The sequence below is a fragment of the Lissotriton helveticus genome, chromosome 4_1 (genome assembly GCF_964261635.1).
Source record: "Lissotriton helveticus chromosome 4_1, aLisHel1.1, whole genome shotgun sequence".
In the NCBI taxonomy this organism is placed as follows: domain Eukaryota; kingdom Metazoa; phylum Chordata; class Amphibia; order Caudata; family Salamandridae; genus Lissotriton; species Lissotriton helveticus.
In genome coordinates, this window is record NC_136063.1 from 173,751,372 (window position 1) to 173,771,664 (window position 20,293).

Here is a 20,293-nt window from a genome sequence, read left to right on the forward strand (position 1 = left end):
TCCTCAGGGAAGGCATCCCCAAGTCCATATTGAGCGATAATGGTCCTCAATTCACGTCAGAAAAGTGGCTACATTACATGGAAAGAAATGGGATAGTCTCCAAACACACTTGCATATATCATCCAGCGGGGAATGGACAAGTGGAAAGATTCAATAGAGTTCTAATGGGGTCCATCCAAGCAGCTATCATGATAGGGAAGGACTGGGAGAAGGAAATGCTACACATGATTTGGGCCTACCGCATCCCGCCCACAGGTACGGGGTATAGCCCCTTCCAGATCCTCAGAAGTAGAGATCCCTTTACGAAGGACAATTTAGCGTGGAAGGAAAAGACTGTCATTAAACAAAGAGAGAGATAGGGAGAGTAGACTGACACTCTTATTCCCCGGTTATGATCAATAAACAAACAAAGAGTGTCATATGGTTACACTAAACCACATTAGGGAGCAAAAAAAGGGAAGGGAAGGGCCTCACTTAGGACGTTAACGAAAGCCCTCACTCACCACCTGGTGATGACATGCTTCATCATTGGGCTCCACCAAAGAGACCGAGTGTCTCTTTGGTGTGCTACAACGCCAGGTTTACTGCGGAGCAGGTTAGTGAGATTTAGGACGTGTTTGTGCAAACTAAACTAGTGAATGGTGAGGGTATTAAAAATTGTCTGTAGTGTATCAAAAAGAAATTTTATTCTATGATCACTAAAGACATTATATTAAAATCTATGTGTATGGAAGCAGTCCACATTTAGTTGAGTGGTAGATTCCTAGATATCAGTCGACATGTTTCTTGCCACGAAACGGTGTAATTTTACCAGGCAATTCTTCAGGACTGAAAAAGTGTTTTAAACCCTGGCGGTATGGACACGCTAAGGCCCACCCTTACCTAGAGATGTGAAAGTGAAAATAAGGAAAACAGTGAAAAAGTGCAAAAAATATTAAGAAGAAAGGATTGTCTCCCTAATCACTCCTGGTTTAGGAAGCTTCAACTTTACGGTTTCTGCACCTGTGAATAAAGGGGACATGGACATACATGTAGAACACGACATACATTTAGTATTTGTTCTGATGGTAACCGTGAATCTATAGTGCTCCAAATGTGGTTCAGAGACAGTAGTGGCGAAATGTAACCATACAGTTATCACCACCTTAGCCCCTGGGTTTTAGCTGCTATTCAGAAGGAAGTGCTACGTGCTATGCGTGGTACGAGCTAGGTGTGTAGGTAAAGTAAAAACGGAAGCGTAACCTCCGATTTGCAATCAAATTAATAGTGCAGATCGATCGCGTGAAATAAATAAATTAAAATGTCTCACTTTGTTGGTGTTAAGGAAGAACACCATGGGTCACAGGAGGGGGGTGGGAACGTAATTGGCACACCCTGCGCATTTGTCAAAATAAAAGGTAAAGAGACATAGAGTGAGTCATTAACATTAGAATCGGTACTTAGCTTAGCGGTGAGCCGATCGTTGAATCACAGGTACTACTCACGCCCTCGACGCTCGGCACCCTCAGTGTACCTGCATCACCCTCTACTGGACCCCAAAGAAGTGGACGCGGGGCCAGGACGCCGTATATGTTTGAGCAGCAATGAGGCGGGGATCGTTTCCGGGATAGGCGTGGTCAGAGAAGGGGCAGGAGGTAACGCCCTTGAGTGACCCAATCACCGTGAAGTGACGGTGTAGTCACATGATCGGCATATCGTTGCTCAGCAACCGGGAGCGTCTGGATGCGTTATCAGCTCGGTGGGCGCTTCAGGGTGTGTGAGAGACGCTAAGGCTGAAACCCAGAGTTTGATACCGGTTGGGAAAATAGCTGGGGCGTGATGATTGTAACGCGTCCTGGCACACAAGTGGCCCGCTTTTATGATTTAATGCCTCAATCTGGCAACAAAGGGATTTCTGATTACGGGTTGCTGGCTAATAAGATTACAAAAAATACTTATTAAAACGGAGAGTCTGGTCCATGAACAAACACTGTGGCGTGTTTGTGGATTAGCTGTGTAATGCACACGATACTGCTGTAAGGTGGAAGTTCATTATATACACTGTGCATGTATAAAGTCAATGGCATGGCTCTGGGGAGAAGGTGTAGCACAGCCAGAAGGTACCAGATTCAAGTGATCAATTGTTAGACTCACAAAATGCCTATTTAATCACAGCATTCCAAGGTATATCATCATTCAGACCAATGAGATGGGTCCCAAGCCTGTAGACCCACCTCTGTTCTTTTTCAAAGAGGCGACTGCTTATGTTGTTGCCACTGTTCACATGTTCAATTACAGTCCACTGTAAATCATTGGTTGTGTGATTTTTTTCTAAGAAATGTCTGCTCATTTTAGTTGTTAATTTTTTGCATCTGATGTTTGAGCGATGCTCGCAAATTCTCTGCTTCACCTTTCTACTCGTCATGCCTATGTAACGTAGGTCACAAGGACATGTGATCAGGTATACCACATTTTGCGTATTACAGTTTGTGTGATCTCTCTGTATGCATGATTTTCCAGGTTCAAGGTCAAGTGTTTTTGAATGTGCAGTTAGGTGACAAACACTGCAGTTAGAGCAGGGAAAATGGCCAGTAACTGTTGGTAGGTTCCAGGTATCAGTGATAGATCTCACTGTGTCCGGGGCAGTGGCTTTTGGTCGTGTGTGGACGAGTGCATCTCTTAGACTGCGTCCTTTTTTAAAAGAGAACAATGGTTTTTCCCAGGTTTTGTTCGTACTAGACAGGATTCTCCAATTTTTGTTAATTGACTTCTTCATGTAGTTAGATAGGGTGCTATATGTAGTCACACATGTTAATGGTATGTCTTTGGAGTTGTTGAACTTATCCTTCAAGAGAGCTTCCCATGGCTGGTTACGTGCTCTTTTGTAACCCTTATTCAGTGTTGCCACTGGGTAGCCTCGAGATTTAAGTTTATCTGTCAAGTCGGCAGACTGGGTCTTAAAGTCTTGTAGGTCAGAGCAGTTGCGTCTTAGCCGCAAGTACTGACCGTATGGCAGATTTTCTTTCAGTGGACGGGGATGTAAACTCGTGAATTCTAGGAGGTTATTCCGAGCGGTAGGATTGTGAAAGGTTTTAGTAGTGAGTCTTGTCCCAGTGACACTGATTGTCACATCCAGAAAGGTTGCCTCAGTTTTGCTGGTCGCAAAAGTAAATTTCAAATTCGGATCTAGGGTATTGATCCAGGTCAAGAAAGCCTGTAGTTGTTCGTCATTGCCGGTCCATATTACCAGAACGTCGTCAATGTAGCGTCTCCAGATCATTATAGACGCAGCAAAGGGACACTCGGGGTGTAAGACGTGTTTAGCCTCAAAGTCGGCAACATAGAGGCCCGCTACACTGGGGGCAAATGTACTGCCCATCGAAGTACCAGTGCATTGTAGGAAGAGGTTACCTTTGTAAGAGAAAAAATTATCTTTCAGTGCTAATGTAGCGCACTCCAAAATGAAATCTTTTGATGTTTGAAAATCCCAGGTGACTGAGTTGAGAGCAGTACCCAAGACCTTGATGGTATCGTCCTGGGGGATACTGGTGTAGAGGCTCTCGATGTCGAGTGTGACCAATGTTATTGTATATCCTGTGAGGTCGAGGTGTTGGAGCACCTGGAGGAGGTTCTTGGTGTCCTTGAGGTAGGTTGGAGTGCTCTGGACAATTGGCTTCAGGTAATAGTCACAGAAGCGTGATAGAGGCTCAAGCAAAGAGCCTATGCTAGACACAATTGGTCGGCCAGGGGGGGGGCATTCGGTTCTTATGCGTTTTTGGCAGTGTGTAGAAGTAAGGGACTATGCTTTCATTTGTGCTCAAAAAGTCAGCCTCATTCTTGGAGATTTCTCCATCTTCTGCTCGCCTGACTAGGTTACTGATCCGTGTCCGAAGATCCTCTGTTGGGTCTCTTAGCAGAGGGAGGTAATTTTTCTTGTCATCCAAAAGGATTTGGCACGCCCTTTCATAGTCAGCTGTGTTTTGTATTACCAGACCTCCGCCCTTGTCAGCTGGCTTAATTGTGATGCTTTGGTCGTTTTGTAGAGCCTGCAGTGCGTGGTATTCCGCAGTGCTGAAATTGTTGTAGGTTGAGGGGTCTTGGCAGGTTTCAAGGTCCAGAAACACTGCCTGTTCAAAGGCAGTTATAGCTGCTGGGACTGTGTGGGGTGGGAGGGTAAACGTCGAACTGAGTCTCAATCCAGTGTCACCTTTCCTTATGATTTCGTTGGGGTCTTCTTTACCTTCAAAGAACGCCCTGAGTTTGAGCTTTCTGAAAAATGCAGCGAGCTCACAATGGAGCTTGAATTTATCTGGGCGGGTGGTCGGGACAAAGCCAAGGCCTCTTTCAAGGACCTTGATTTCGGTTGGGGACAAAGTTTTGTCCGAGAGATTGGTTATCAGGCTTACAGGCCGCTCACTCCCGGTTGCTGCTCTTTGTTGCGGGTATGATTGCTCACAGCATCGTTGTCTTCCCATGACACTTGGTTGGACCCTCTCCTCTTCCCTCTTCCTCTCCTGCCCTGTTATAAAAAAGGCTGGCGGTATTGATGTTGGAAGTTGGGTGGTGGCATAAAGCCAGGGTTCCAACCCATCATTGGATATGGTGGTTGTTGGAAGGGGAACTGGTGGCCCATTCCTGTCATCTCTGGTGGTAATGGCCATCTTTGTTGCTGATTATGGAAACCCTGCCATCCTCTACTATTACGGTTTCCTCTGTTGCCTCGTCTTCTGCCTTGTTTATAGGACCCATTGCTAGAACCACTGCTATTGGTTGAATCGTCATCCGATCGATCAGTGTTGCTTGGGTTCCTTGTGGGCGGTGTGAAGGAGGCTGCAGAGTATGGATAAACCTTTTCAAATTCAAACTTTTTTAAGTCCTTTTGGAACTTGGTGACTTTTGCTTGCATAAGGTTGTCCTTGTACTCATTTAATTCATTATTTATTTCTGCGAGGTTTTCTCTTTTACTCAAATAATAATAAGTGTATCACTGTGGGATTCACAACCAATGTTCAATGGCAGACAAAGAAATTCTATCTTATACTGAGGACTATATTAAACAACTTCTTACGGATCCAGCTAATAATTTTCTTTCATCTAATATACCTAATTTGGACTTCACATTGAATGATAAAATCAGTAACCTGGAACGCCTTGAGAAGAAACTCATCAGAACAAAATTGCACGGACACTTTCTTGCACAATGCTTGACGTCTAACATCATCCCTGTAGGCTTACAGGTTAAGGTGGAACCGGCAATTTTTGTCGACGTCCCGAAATTCAGGGAGGGTTTCAGTTTTGTCGCGAACAATTGTTCGCGACACTGGATGGTGCTTGGCATCGAAACCGCCAATGAACAAATTTCCGTCCTAACAAAACAAATTGCTGATCTAAAGGCAGAAATAACAAGTGACTCAACCCTAATTAACTCCAAGGAAGCTCTCACCAAACTTGTATCCACATTACAAGACTTTGAAACAACGACTATAAAGAAAAAATTGGAGAAACTTGCACGAGACCTGAAACTGTATGACAAGAAGAAGACATATCCTTATCTTCAAGAAGAGTATTACCGACAGGACTCCCAGGGTAGATTTACCAACCGTGGACGTGGTGCCTACAGGGGAGGGAGAAGGAACTTCACAACCTTCTCAGACTCTTCTTATAGTTCAGGTGAAGACACAGAACAAGCCGGACCCAGCGGATACCAAGGAACATACGGCCCCCCCTACCAACAGAACTCTTTTTTAGGACAGGGTGGTTGGAGACCCCCACGGGGAAGAGGCAACAACTGGACCAGAGGGTCGGGCAGAGGCCAACAGAACTCGAGGGAAGAATGGGACTCGGGCAGAGGCAGAGGGATGAAACAGGTGAACTTCCCGGCCCAAGAAGAACACGGGGAGAGATCGACCCGCAGAAAGAACTACAGGTGGTGAGAGATGTACCGTCCCCTGTGATCAACATTTCGAAATATGTACTGAATAAAGAGGAACTGAGAGTGCTTAATCGCGGGTTATCTTTTGTACCTACCGCATTACCCAATACTTTCAACACTCTGGCAGAACTACATAATTTTTTCCGAAAGATCAGACTCAGATATTTCTTTAAAGACAGACCGATGCAACGCCCCTCTTCCACGACTGGGCTCAGGGTCCCTTCAACTTTTGTTCCGCCGACCCACACTATGACCCAACGAATCCTGGCCTATGAAAGCCTTGTCACACGGGATGTAAAGAGGATTCTGGACGAGAGGAAATATATCAAGTTCAACACGAGTAGGGCTGAGAAACAGGCGTTAATGTCCCTGAAAGAAAACAAAACCGTGGTTGTCAAACCCGCCGACAAGGGCGGAGCCATTGTAGTTCAGGATGTGGAAGACTACAAGAATGAAATCCTGAGACAACTAGGAGACGGGATCAGCTACAGGAGACTGCCTGGTGACCCCTCCAGAGATTTGGCCAATGAAATACTAAGAACCACTCAGGAGGGCCTGGACCAAGGTTTTTTATCGGATAAAGAATTTGGATTTCTGAATCAAAAAGATCCTAGGATACCAACAATTTACACTTTGCCGAAGGTGCATAAAGACTTGAATCGACCACCGGGACGACCAATTGTCTCCGGTTGTGGCTCGATACTGGAACCTCTATGTAAATATATAGATTTCTTTCTAAAACCTCTAGCCGAAGACACCGCAACCTACATCCGGGACACTACACACACCATCAATTTGGTGGACGGAAGCCCATTTGATTCTCAACAAGAGCTACTGGCGACGTGTGACATTGTGTCACTTTATACTAGCATACCCCAAGATGAAGCACTTGTCGTGGCCACACTCGCACTCAACAAAAGAGAGGCCCCGGTCCAGGTACCCACTTCATTCATTGTCCAGCTCCTCAAAATTGCCATGAAGAAGAACTTCTTCATATTTCAAAATCTCTTCTACCTACAGACCAAAGGCGTGGCTATGGGGGCTGCCTTTGCGCCTGACCTGGCCATAATCTTCATGTCTACATTCGAAGAGACTTTTGTGTTGAATGACATCAATCCATACAGATCGAACATACGTATGTGGATGAGATATATCGACGATATTCTCCTAATCTGGACAGGTACTGAGACAGGAATTCAAGACTTCTACAATTGGCTAAATAGAAGATCTCAGGATATTCAGTTCACCATACAATATGATAAAACATCTGTGAATTTCTTGGACATCACCATCATCGCTGAGGATGATGTACTACATACGACTCTGTTCCGGAAGCCGACGGAAAGGAACTCGCTGCTCCAATACTCCAGCCACCACCCCAGAGGTCTGAGGGACAATCTGCCTTTCGGGCAATTCTTGCGAATACGCCGAAATTGCAGCAAGCAAGAGGACTACATGGAACAATCGGAAGTCCTAAAGGCGCGGCTAATAGAACGTGGCTATCCAAAACGCTTAACCACAAAGGCCAGGAAAAGAGCATGGTTCAATCACCGAGATATCCTGTTACAGCCTAAGGAGCACAAAAGCAACACAGAGGACCGCTTAATTTGTGTGACAACTTTCTCCACCCAGAGTAATTCCATAAAGAAGGTGATTAACAATCATTGGAATTTGATTTCGGAGGACCTTGGCAGTAAAGATCTACCATTACATTCCTTTAAGAAGGCGAAGAACATTCGTGACCATGTGGTCTGTTCACTTCTGGACACTGTTTCGGAACCTACAATCACCGCAATGTGGAATCTCCCTCCAATCATGGGACACTTCAGATGTGGTTCCTGTAAAGCATGCCCCGCGACCATTCAAACAAAAGAATTCATTCACAAACAACTACGAGTAACTCTCAAATCTCATACCAACTGTAACACAACCAATGTGATATACTGCATTATATGTCCATGTGATTTACCCTACGTTGGACAGACACAACAACGTGCAAAAGTGAGGTTTCTCCAACACTGCAGTAGGATCAAATGCAAGGTACAGGGGGCCCCGATGGTAGAACACTGTATTGCGAAGAACCATTTACCAGAAAGCTTGAGATGGGTCATCCTAGAACAGGTTAAACTGGGTCCTAGGGGAGGTAGTATAGCCCCGATCCTGAATGTCAGGGAATTGAAATGGATTACTTTTTTCAACTCAGTGAACAATGGGTTAAATGAATCTGAAAATACCTTTGCCCAACTGGCCAATTTATGATACCCTTAAGAAGTTTGGTTATTTATGTGCACCTTTACCACCATGTTGGTAGGTACGTGCACATCAACCAACCTTACTCATGTTGGCAGTTTCATGCTAATTATCTGAATTCAACACTATCGGAATGTCCTTTGCAGTATCTTAGATATTAGCTATCAGTGTGTTACCGTATGTATGTGACTTTACCATCAAATCTAATATATTGTAGTGACCCAACCTTTGATCATGCATTTTGACCGCCTTGTCGGCAGGTCCATGCCAATATGGGATAATTGAGTCATATGTCCTATTCGTTTTAGCGAACACAATGTACATTATGAATACACTTGGTGTCTGAGGTCAATACTTTTGTTAAATCATGAACTTCGTTTTTATAGGTATCGTTCATATACATTATGCTTATATTATCAACATCCACACAATGTTCAGTGAGCTGGTCCGCCATTTGTTCACACTAAGACGGTTGCTAGGTTACTGACTTTGACTCCTTCCCTTAACTTGCTGACTCCGTGTATATTTGTTTACATCCAGGCGGTTGCTAAGTTACTTAATTTTAGTCCTTCCTTTACCTTGTTAACTCCATATATATTGAGTTGCCACGCCCCCGCCAGGACACTTCCTGGTTACGGAGCTGTGTTTACCCGCGAGGATTCCCGGTCACTGCAGAGAGAATTACAGCAAGAGGTAAATGCCTTTAACAATCACGCTTCTTTGAGGAGCCCCGTGGTTAATTTAATGCAATCTAACCTCTGATTCACTTTATTGATTCAGATACCACGGCGAAGTCACACGAGACCGCCCCACCCCCGCCCTCCGGGCTCGAACATCTCGAAGACGCACTGAGAGGTAAATGCGTTACAACTATTACGCTCTCCCCCACAAAACCTTGTCTACTTTATTATTAATCGCCGATTCACTCTTTTAACTCAGATACGACGGCGAAGTTATTCATGCTCGCCCCAACCCCCGCCCCCTCCAGGCAGTAGCACTTTGGAGTCGCTCCTCTGAGACACCCGTCCCACGCTGAAGGACCGGCTCTCATGGGTAAGACCTAACACAACCCCCCTCTTTTTGGACATTTGCCAGTATTTACGGTGGGGCAGCTCATTTACCAAATCAGTCTCCACTTGTTCTCTTTACTTTAGATACGGACTCGGAAATCAGTTGAGCCGTTTCTGACACACAAAGATAGTTCCTCTCTGCACTACTTGATATTTCTAACTAAGGTATGACCGGATATAGTTGGCTTAGAGTGAATAGCAGTTTGGTTTGCTCTGAGTGGTGATCAATATATTTTTTTTAAAAATTCTTATGTTCCTCTTTAGATTTGGATCACACCGATTGAAATTTAGATTTCCGCAATCCGTAACCCTACGATTTGTTTATGACCGTGCTGGTCATACGCTTACTTGCAATACACAGCAGGTAACAGTCCTCACAGACAACCTCTATAGTCCTCAGTATGTTTTTAACGCTGTTCCCGGGCGGCCTGTCATTTCCCCGCTACGGTTATCTTAGGGACACTGTTGCCCTACATTAAGTAAAGTCTGACTCTGCTCTCCTTTTACCCTAGGAGGCTTGCCCACCCCCCCACCCCGTATGTCCTGAAGAAGACCCTCTCTGTAAGGACCAACTATCCTACATCGATTCCTGGGTCGAAACGTAGACTGTTCCTCTACCCTTCTTCAACTCCTAGTACCAGCATGATATATACGGCTTTATAGGAGCTTGAACTTTCTGAACAAGCACCTGACATTGCGGACATTGTATATGACCCTGTTGTGGATAGGGATCATTTTTGAACTCATACATGAATTTCAATGTAATTTTGTTTCTATTAAATGTATAGTGAGTCACAATTCTATGCTAACTTTACTACCTTCCTTTCCCTTTTCCTTCTCCCTATGGGCACATAAACTTACGACAAATTGAGTGTGTATTCTGATATTCACAAATGAATTACGTGACTGTGACGATATGGATGCATAGTGAATAAAACAATGCATTTCCAGAACGCTTTTTGATTAACCTTTCTTTCTAAACCTTTTGAATTATGTGTTGATTTCCCTTTTTTCGTACCAACTCCATATAAGTGGGGGACCCCTCTGTTCATAACTGTTATAAAAAAGGCTGGCGGTATTGATGTTGGAAGTTGGGTGGTGGCATAAAGCCAGGGTTCCAACCCATCATTGGATATGGTGGTTGTTGGAAGGGGAACTGGTGGCCCATTCCTGTCATCTCTGGTGGTAATGGCCATCTTTGTTGCTGATTATGGAAACCCTGCCATCCTCTACTATTACGGTTTCCTCTGTTGCCTCGTCTTCTGCCTTGTTTATAGGACCCATTGCTAGAACCACTGCTATTGGTTGAATCGTCATCCGATCGATCAGTGTTGCTTGGGTTCCTTGTGGGCGGTGTGAAGGAGGCTGCAGAGTATGGATAAACCTTTTCAAATTCAAACTTTTTTAAGTCCTTTTGGAACTTGGTGACTTTTGCTTGCATAAGGTTGTCCTTGTACTCATTTAATTCATTATTTATTTCGTCTAGCTTTTTTTTGTAACCAGTAATAGTTGCCTTGAAATGAGACTCGGTCTCCTGAATTTCGACCTGGAGGGTCCCTGAAAGTCTTAAGGCTGTTTGTAGTTCTGAAAATTCTGGACTCGAGAATTAAACTTCATCATAGCATGACGATTTTTATATCAAAAGACCGAGAATGGCTAGTACACTATGTACAAGCATTTTCGTCATATTCGAGTGACGATTTCACCTCGAAATCGTCATTTTCGTTCTGAACCCTTGGCTTCCATTTTGTGTACGGCAGCCATTTTGTGAGTTGCCCTCACATAGGCAGGCGAATTAAGCCAAATTCGATTCCAAAGGACACGTACACCTTAATTGACTTTTCTCTGACCTAGGCAAGCTGGAACCATTGCCCCAGGCCGAACCTGTTTGGTCAGTTCCTCTCCCAGTGGCCGAACGAGATAGCATCAAGGCACAACTGGCCATAAACCCTTTTCATCGCACACACACCCTGCCGAATCTTGCTCACACCTGTCCCTGCTCTTTTCTCTCTCACTTGCTTTATGATGGGGAGATGCCCGTTTTTATTGGGGGTCCACCGGTATCTGATGGAAATGCTGGGCCTTGCCGGGTAATTTGTTGTGGGCTGAACGAACTGAAATGTGAGCTTGTCATCATGACTCTGCTTTTCCTTTGTAGTGAAAATATGCGAATGGTATACTGTAATTCCAAGAATGTTTGCCTGAAGCACAGTATTTTGTATAAAAAGAGAAGCCTGGCTGTGTAAGATTGAGCAGTCTCCTGAGAATATACATCCCGTGCTGTTGTACTTCTAGGACGCCTGTTTCTTGGTTGCAGCCAATAAAATCGATCCTTGACTTCACCTAGAAGACTCTGAGTTTCTGTGGTCTGAATCAGGAAAGTACTCGAGGTCTTTTGGTGTGTTCCCTGACACCACTGGGTTACCGGTTCGGTACCGGTTCTGAAAAACCCAGTACCTCAGTTGGCGCCCAACGCGGGGCGATACCAGCGGTACCGGTCCAGCCAGAGGTTCTTGAGGAGCTTCGTGTGAAAATTCTGGAGGAAGGCCAACCACTTCATCGACCCCTGCATGTCGACGTGGTCCGAAAGTCTTTGCTGCGAGGTTCCCCGCTTCCCGATGGCTACAAAGGACTGCTGCCCTGGCTATCGCCCTGATTTCGACCCTTGAAGTTTGGTAGAGCGAAACGCTAAGACGAGTCTTCTGGTGACGTCATCGATATCTCAGTTAAGTATAAGTGGAGCGTCTCCCAGTCCTTAGTTGGTTCTTAGTTTTTGGTATCCCTCGGGATCACTTTGTTTGGAACTTGCAAGTGCCAAAACCGAAGGACTCGTGTATTGACGAGAAATATCGTATGTATTGCATATGTATTGCGACTTATATAGCGCACGTATCACCCGAAGGCATCAAGGCGCTTGCCTTGGGAACCCGTCCTGGCTTTTCCCTGTGAGATAACCCCTACTGAGTATCCCCAGGGTGAAAGCCAGGCATCGTGCAGCGGGTGGGCCGCCGTAGTGGAGATTAAGCAACTATTGCCCAGAGTTGCAGCGTGGGACCCCATGATTAGAATAGGCACCGAGGCGAGAATTATCGAGTCCGTGGACATTTTTGGGCTCAGGACCCTGCCGCGTCGGGAATTGAACCCTGGTCCCGGGCCAGACCTCTGCATCAGGGTCTGCCGCTCTAATCAGTGAGCCACACTCCTCCATCGATAATCCTTTGAAGTTTGGAGCTAGACTAGAGAGTGAAGATGCCTGGTCTTAGCAGACTTGGAAATTTGTTTTGTCTTGGTTGTAATAATAGGGATTCCCGATTGGAGGACTCATGTTCGGTTCCTCCGATTGGAACTCCAACTTATGAATTGTATGACGAAACATGGAGTAGGCCCTATCACATATAATGAAGTGTGGATCAAATACACCAGAAAAGATGGTGTTTTAAAATGGCCCCAATATGGTAGCTTTGACACGGAAATCTTAGATAATCTTGAAGTTAAACTTTTCAAGAAGAAAGCCCGGCCGGCGATGTTTGACTCTTTCCGCCTATGGCGTAAGGAAGCCAAACAGAAGGAAATTAAATTAGCGAAGAAAAATAAGAGAGAAAGGGGTATTTCGATAATGCAAGCTGCTATGCAGTTTAAAGACAATGAAGAAGAACAGATGAGTGAGCAGTTGCACAGGCAGCGTAAAATGGTAATAGATAAATGCTATCCAGTTTTGCCGCCTCTTCAGCAAGATGCAGCAAAAGAGCTTGAAAAAGATCCGTTAATGTCGCATTTGTTAAGTTCGCCACCGCCCTATGCGCAAAATGCTACGGCACCTCCGCAACCTTTAGTTGCGCAACCTGTGATTGCATTGCCTCCTGCTCCTCCACAGCACCCACCAATTGTTCTTCAGCTGGCACCTGCTCCTCCGGTGCAGCCTCCTCAAGGGCCACCGGCTTTTACATCTGCTCTTCCTATACTTCCTACAACTTTGACTACTATATCGACTACCACTCCTGGTACTTCTCCTGACACTGCCTCTGCATCTGCCTCGTCTCACTCTGCTTTCCCTCTTGTCTTTTCATCGACTTCTCCTTCTGTTCATCAGAGAGTGGCTAGTACTGTTACTAGTATTTTATATCCTTTCTTTGTAACGGCAAGTCCGGCTCCTGTCTCTGAGCATAAACAGTTGCGTAGCCAACAGCCTGATTCTAGGGAGAAGAAAACGTTAAATCATTTGGCACATGGATGGGTGACTGACCCGACAATATATGATCTAAATTCGGTTATGGACGTCTTCCATCAGTGGGATGCATCAAAGAAGAGATACGTTTTTGAGAAAATGTGTGCTTTTCTGTGTGAAGATTTAGAGGAAAATGATTTGGACTCTAATCCGCCCGAGTTGAGCCATGTACGGTTTGAGTTTTCAAAAGGCGCAATTGTGGGTTCAGACGTTAGGAAAGCAGTTGCGACGTTGTTGTCGCTTAGGACTGAAGGTGTTTCTAAGTCGTTGTTTGAGTCTGATTCTTCTGGTAAAAAGAAGGGAAGACAATATCCCATGAGAGAAGTTCCTCCGGTATGGAAGGAAGAAGTAGCAGCTGGTCATAATACTATTCCCCCAGCTATACCAGCACATTTTCAGCATGTGTGGGTACATGTTCCTTGGAAGCGAGCTGAAGTTTTGGCCCTTAAACAAACATTGCCTGATCCCCGTAAAAATCCTGCAGGGTATTACAAGGAATTGTCACAGACTGCAGGTTCATGCATCATGAATTTAGCTGACATAGACATGTTGTTTGGGAACGTTGTTCTACAGCATTTATGGGGAAAGATTCATCATGCAGATCATGATCAGGAGTTAGGTGACTCATGGGCTAATATTACTGCTGCAGATGGCCGACAAGTTGGTGGTGCTAAGCCTGAGCCTTTAGTAGCTGAACTTCCTGGTAAAATAATTGATTACATGAAAACGATAATGCCTGCAATGCGTGTTAACTGGGATAAATTGTCTGCGTGTAAGCAGAAGAAAGATGAAACGGTGTCAGATTTCTTCACCAGGTTTGAAGAAACGTTTGTCGACCACAGTGGTCAAGATATGAGCACAGAAGGTGGTCAGCGACTGTTCGTCGATAAATTTGTGCACAATCTGCTTCCAGAGTTGTGCAAAAAGTTGAAAGATTCAGAGAGTTCTTGGGCAGTTTCCTCTTCAGCACAGATATTGGCTACTGCACAGTATTACGAAAATCGAGACAAAGACGAGAAAGATAGAGCAGAAAAGAAAACTAAAGAGTTGAAAACGAAGGTTCTGTTACAGCAAGCATATCCGCCACGTGGTGGTGGTGGCCAGAATAATGGTGGTCAGAATAACTATCAGAATAATTATCAGCAGCCTCAACAGTATCAGAGGAACTCGCAAAGAATCGAGTATTCTCAACCACGTGTCCCTGTAGGCCCCAATCAGTGTTCATATTGTAAGGAAGAGGGTCATTTCAAGTATAGTTGTCCTATTTTATTACAGCGTGCAAATGGTGCTTCTGGTGTAAGAGGTCGAGGTGTTCAACAAGCGTCTAGAGGTAGAGGACGTGGAAATTTCCCCCAGAACACACAGTCTCTTCCACCTCAAAATTCTATGAATAGGTTCGATCAGCAGAATAACGCATCTGGTAGGACGGCTCAGTACTATGCTGATGATTACTATGCAGAAGATGAGAATATGGATGGTAATGATTGCTAGGACAGCCATAGACAAAGAGAGGGAGTTGTTTCAGTTCCAGTAGATCAGAGTGGACCATACGTTGAGGTGATTACATCCGGTGTGTCAGAGCCTTTTCTGTTGGATACTGGTGCTACAAAGAGTTCTATTATGCACTCCAAACTCCCTGGCGCACCTTTGTCTGGCGAAACAAATGTATCAGTAGGTTTTTCTGGCGCCCCGGTTAGGAACCCGATTTCTGACCCTTTGTCTCTTTCTGTTGGTCCTTGTGAATTAGAAGCACCCTTATTCTGACAACAGGTTGTGGTGAAAACTTGTTGGGATTGGATCTGTTAAAAAGATTGTATGCGACTTTGTACTGTTCTCCTTCAAGAGTACAACTTACTTTAGGTAAGAAAGTGGTTTCCTCAATGTATTTATCAAGGGATAAACTTCCAACAGAATTGTCGTTTCTTCCTGATATTCTTTGGGCTACTGGTCCTAATGATGTGGGTCTTTTAGAAATACCACCATATATTGTAACATTGAAAGCCAATGTTAAAATGCCACGAATTCCCCAATACAAAATCTCTAGTGAAGGTGAAAAAGCTTTACCAGCGATCGTTTACGATCTGATTGAAAAAGATGTGATTGAAGAAACAAGAGGCAACGTTTGCAATAGTCCTGTTCTGCCTGTTTTGAAACGAACTGATCCCTCTCAGCCACCTGTGTACAGATTTGTGATTGATCTTAGAGAGGTGAATAAAATAGTTGTGCCACAATTTCCAGTTGTCCCCGACATTACTACCCTATTAACTATGATTCCAGCTTCTGCAACCTGGTTTTCGGTGATTGACTTGAAGAATGCTTTCTTCAGCATCCCGATTGCTGAGGAGAGTAGGGTTATTTTTGGCTTCAGTTTAGGAGGACGAAGCTTCCGCTTTAAACGCGCTCCCCAGGGCTACTGTGAAAGTCCATCAATATATAGTCAAGCTCTAAAAACACAGCTTGATACGATTGTTTTACCTGATGGTGCTACTCTTGTACAGTACGTTGATGATTTGCTTGTTGCTGCAGATACTGAGGAAATCTGTAAAAAAGCCACGTTGTCATTGTTGCGTCATCTGTGTGATTTACATCACAAGGTGTCACTTTCCAAACTGCAATATTGTCGACAAGAAGTGACCTACTTAGGTCATCTCTTATCGAAGGAGGGAAGGAAACTGACCCCAGAGAGAATTCAGGCAATAGCGAAATTAAGTGTGCCAAGAACACAGAGAAGTGCGTGCTTTCTTGGGCATTACATCGTACTGTAGACAGTGGATTCCAAATTTTTTGTTATTAGCCAAACCTTTGGTAGCATTAACGTGTAAAGATACACCCAATCCCGTTCCTTGGTCTGAAGAGTGTCAGAACAGTTTTTCTGAATTGCGCACAGCATTATGTTCGGCTCCTGTGTTGGGTACCCCCAACTACAGTAAGCCCTTTACATTGTATGTCCATGAGAAAGAGGGTTGTGCATTGTCAGTGTTGACACAGTTGTTTGGAGGCAAGCAGCGTCCATGTGCATATTTTTCGTCGACTTTGGATCCGGTAGCTAAAGCATTACAGAGTTGTTTAAGAGCAACAGCGGCAGCAGCTGTTTCTATTCGACAGTCTGCTGGTCTAGTGATGAATAACATGTTAGTCGTGATGGTTCCACATGCAGTAGACACGTTGTTAAACAGAACCAAGACACAGCACTTAACTAGTGCTCGATTGTCAGGTTACGAATTAACCTTGTTAGCAAGTCATGTGCACATAAAAAGATGTAACACGTTAAACCCAGCTACGTTGTTACCGATTGTAGAGGAATTAGATGCTTCAGAACAGCATGATTGTTTTCTTAGAACAGAAGAAGAAACGAAAGGGAGAATAGATCTCCAAGATACTCCTCTTGCTGAATGTGATGGTACATTATGGGTGGATGGTTCATGTTTCAAGCTCCCGAATGGTGATACGACTGCAGCATATGCTGTCACAACTTTGCATACGATTGTTGAAGCTGCACGTATTCCACATAATTCAGCTCAGGCAGCAGAATTGATTGCACTCACAAGAGCATGTGTGTTGTCGAAAGGAATGAAAGTGACCATCTACACCGACAGCCAGTATGCGTTTGGAGTGGCTCACAGTTTTGGACGATTGTGGAAAGAACGTGGGTTCCTGACTTCGCATGGAGCCAAGATTCAGCATGGTCAGTTGGTGAATGAGCTTCTTGAATCGCTGACCTTGCCTCTGCAAGTGGCGATTGTGAAATGTAGTGCTCACAAGAAGGTGACTGATGATGTTGGTCGTGGAAATGCATTTGCTGACGAAATCGCGAAAGAAACTGCAAGGAATGTGATGAGCCGAATATATGTTGCAGGCCCTGCAAGATGGGTTGGTGATGTTGGAATGTGTGAAGACACGATAGTGAGTGTGAAATCTATTCAAGCTGAGGCTACAGAGAAAGAGTTGAACATGTGGAGAGAAAGTACGGGTAGAATAGATGCAAATGGTTGTTGGGTTGAATTGTCAGAGCATCAGAGATGGTTGCTACCCGATGCGTATGTGCTTGCAGTGGTTACAATGGCTCATGGAATGGCTCACATCAGTGTGAAAGGGATTTGTAAGTTGCTGGCTCCAGTATGGCAAAATGCAGGAATTCCTAAGTGTGCAGAGAATGTCGTCAAGAATTGCATGGTGTGTCTGAAACACAATCCTGGTAGGGGAACCCCAACTCCAGCTGGTCATTTTGCACCTCCTATGTATCCGTTTGAGGTTTTGCAGCTAGATTTCATCCACATTGCGAGGTGCAGCAATTTAAAATACGTACTCGTTGTTGTTTGTGCCTTCTCAAGATGGGTAGAAGCATGCCCCCTAAAAGACAATACTGCCTTGTCCACAGCGAAAGCCCTTGTGAAAGAGTTCTTCCCTAGATTTGGAATGCCTAGAATGGTCTGGAGTGACAATGGAAGTGAATTTGTGGGTCGAGTGATGAAAAAAGTATGTGAAGGGCTAGGCATTCAGCAAAAGTTCCACGCTGCAAATCACCCCCAATCAGCTGGATTAGTAGAATGTTACAATGGCACGCTTAAGTTAAAATTGGCCAAAATTCAAGCAAGCACAGGTCTTAAATGGCCTGACGCTCTCCCTTTAGCACTCCTATCCACCAGAATGACTGTGCATTCGCGAGTGAAACTAAGTCCCTATGAAATAGTTTTCGGCCGCCCGGCCAACATATGGGGAGTGCCAAGGCCCACAAAGTTCAGTGAAATCGAACACCCTGTTTTGCTTGATTGTTTGTACGAATTGACGGATAAATTGCGTGTTTTGCATCAACAGGTCCACGACACCCTGCCTCCGGTCTCTGAAACTCCAGGCCACCCCATCGACCCTGGATCCTGGGTTCTCGTGAAGAATTTTCAGCGAACCAAGAACGACCAGCCCAGGTGGACCGGACCGCACCTCGTCCTTCTTTCCACAAGATCAGCTGTTCGAGTGGAAGGGAAGAAAAACTGGATCCACGGGATCCACTGCAAGCGGATCCCTCTGCCTCTGCCTTACGACCAGTGGGTCCAGAAGGGTGTCGCTGACTCAGAGACTGAAACCGTGCCACGTTTTCTGCCTTTCAGTGATGCACGTGTAAAAGGAACACTTACTGAACAAAAGAGTGATAAAATTTTGCAACCAGCTGTATCACCATCAGTTCGATTGGACACTTCAGAACCTGAACTCCTTTTCCAAGATAATACAATACCAGGAAAACAACGGTATAATTTGAGGCCGAGAAATACGAACTATTAAATGTTTTTTTTTTTCCTCCAAGTACTATTTTTTAAAGCGCAGCTCTCCCATCTGAGAAACTTGCTTATTTTTGTTTTTTGAACCGCCATCCGGGTTCCGCTGCTAGGGCTGCGATTGCCCAAAGTCTTTGGGGTGCAGCTGACGACGTTAGGTCGACAGTTCTGGTTGGTCCAAGGGAGTTGCCCTAGACTGACAGAAGCATTCCTTAGCAGAAACAACCTCCCATCGCGGGCAGCACTTTAGAGAGGATGGAGTTTTTCGAGATGGAGAGACCTGCCAAAACCATGAACTTTAAAGCCAGGATATGTAAAATAATGACAAAGAAAAGCTTTTTGATATTGTGCATTTTCATGTTATTCAGTGTGATGATATTTTTAATAAGTTATGTTTTATTCTCTTTTCGAGTAACATTTGCACCCACTACATCGCCCATACCTCCTCCTACTGTTTCCCCACACTCTTTTCAACCTCTTCCTGAACACGAATCAGCTAGGAGATTAGAGTTCATTAATAACTCCTTTGTTCAGCTTTTGCACCAACACCAACTAGTAATGAACACGACTAACTGTTGGGTGTGTGGTCTTATGCCTCGCACAACGGATAAAGGTATCCCTTATCTGGTCCTGCCTTTCAGCCATAATGGTTCTGTGTGGGCATACAGAACAATGTTTATTTATGCTCGTGAAGTCCACCCCCTACGTTCTGTAAAAGACAATCCTAAGAATAGTGCTCTAGTTAAGGGTATGGTCGACATGATTAAGGAAGAGATTTCTTATGAAACTACCCCCGAAGATGAGACACTTGCCTATATAGGATGGAACGTAACCGGATATGAAGCTACTCTGAGTGAGAAACAGCAAGCTAAGAGATCTTCCCCGATTTTGATTGTACCCCATCAGGGTCACCTATGTCTGCAAGGTACTGGCAAGAATCCCAGAGCTCAGTTAGGGAAGAGTGTCTGTACTGAAAAGTATGTTTTTGGGTCTCAGACTTCCCCTGCGTTTTAAGCAGCTAAGGGTACATATTTCATCTGCCATGATAGAGCCTATACATGGCTGCCCCCTGACTTTTCGGGCTCATGTTTTGTTTCGTTCCTGTTGCCTCCCACCTACACAGCAGCGGCAGATTACCACAAGACAAGGATAGTTAGAGGTGTCTTGAGTAAAGAAGACACTGCAGGACAAGAATTTGTGGACTTCGCAAAGGGTTTTCTGCCGTTCTGGGGACCCATGGGTAACAGCAGGAACATAAGGCAATTGACAAGGGTGGTTGAGTCCACCGTAATTGAAACTGCTGGTGCCCTTAGTAACTTGACTGCTGAGCTCCAGTCGGATCGTCTTATGACCCTTCAGAACAGGGTCGCATTAGATGTCATACTTGCAGACCGAGGTGGGGTATGTAAATAAATCCAATCGAGTTGCTGTGTTTTCATTCCAGATAACGCTCCAACAGTGTACCAGGCCATCTCCAAACTACATAAGATTTCCGAATCTATTCATGTGGATAAAGGAGAATGGTCGTTGATGGGATGGTTCTGGGAACTGATATCCGGCTGGGGAT

General features: G+C 44.8%; 1 protein-coding gene across 1 annotated transcript in view; it reads right to left on the bottom strand.

Moving 5' to 3' along the window:
* The window catches only part of LOC144828471 (lymphocyte antigen 6E-like), a 90,657-nt gene that overhangs the window by 64,731 nt on the left and 5,633 nt on the right, over positions 1-20,293 (bottom strand). The gene's annotated exons all lie outside the window — the stretch shown is intronic.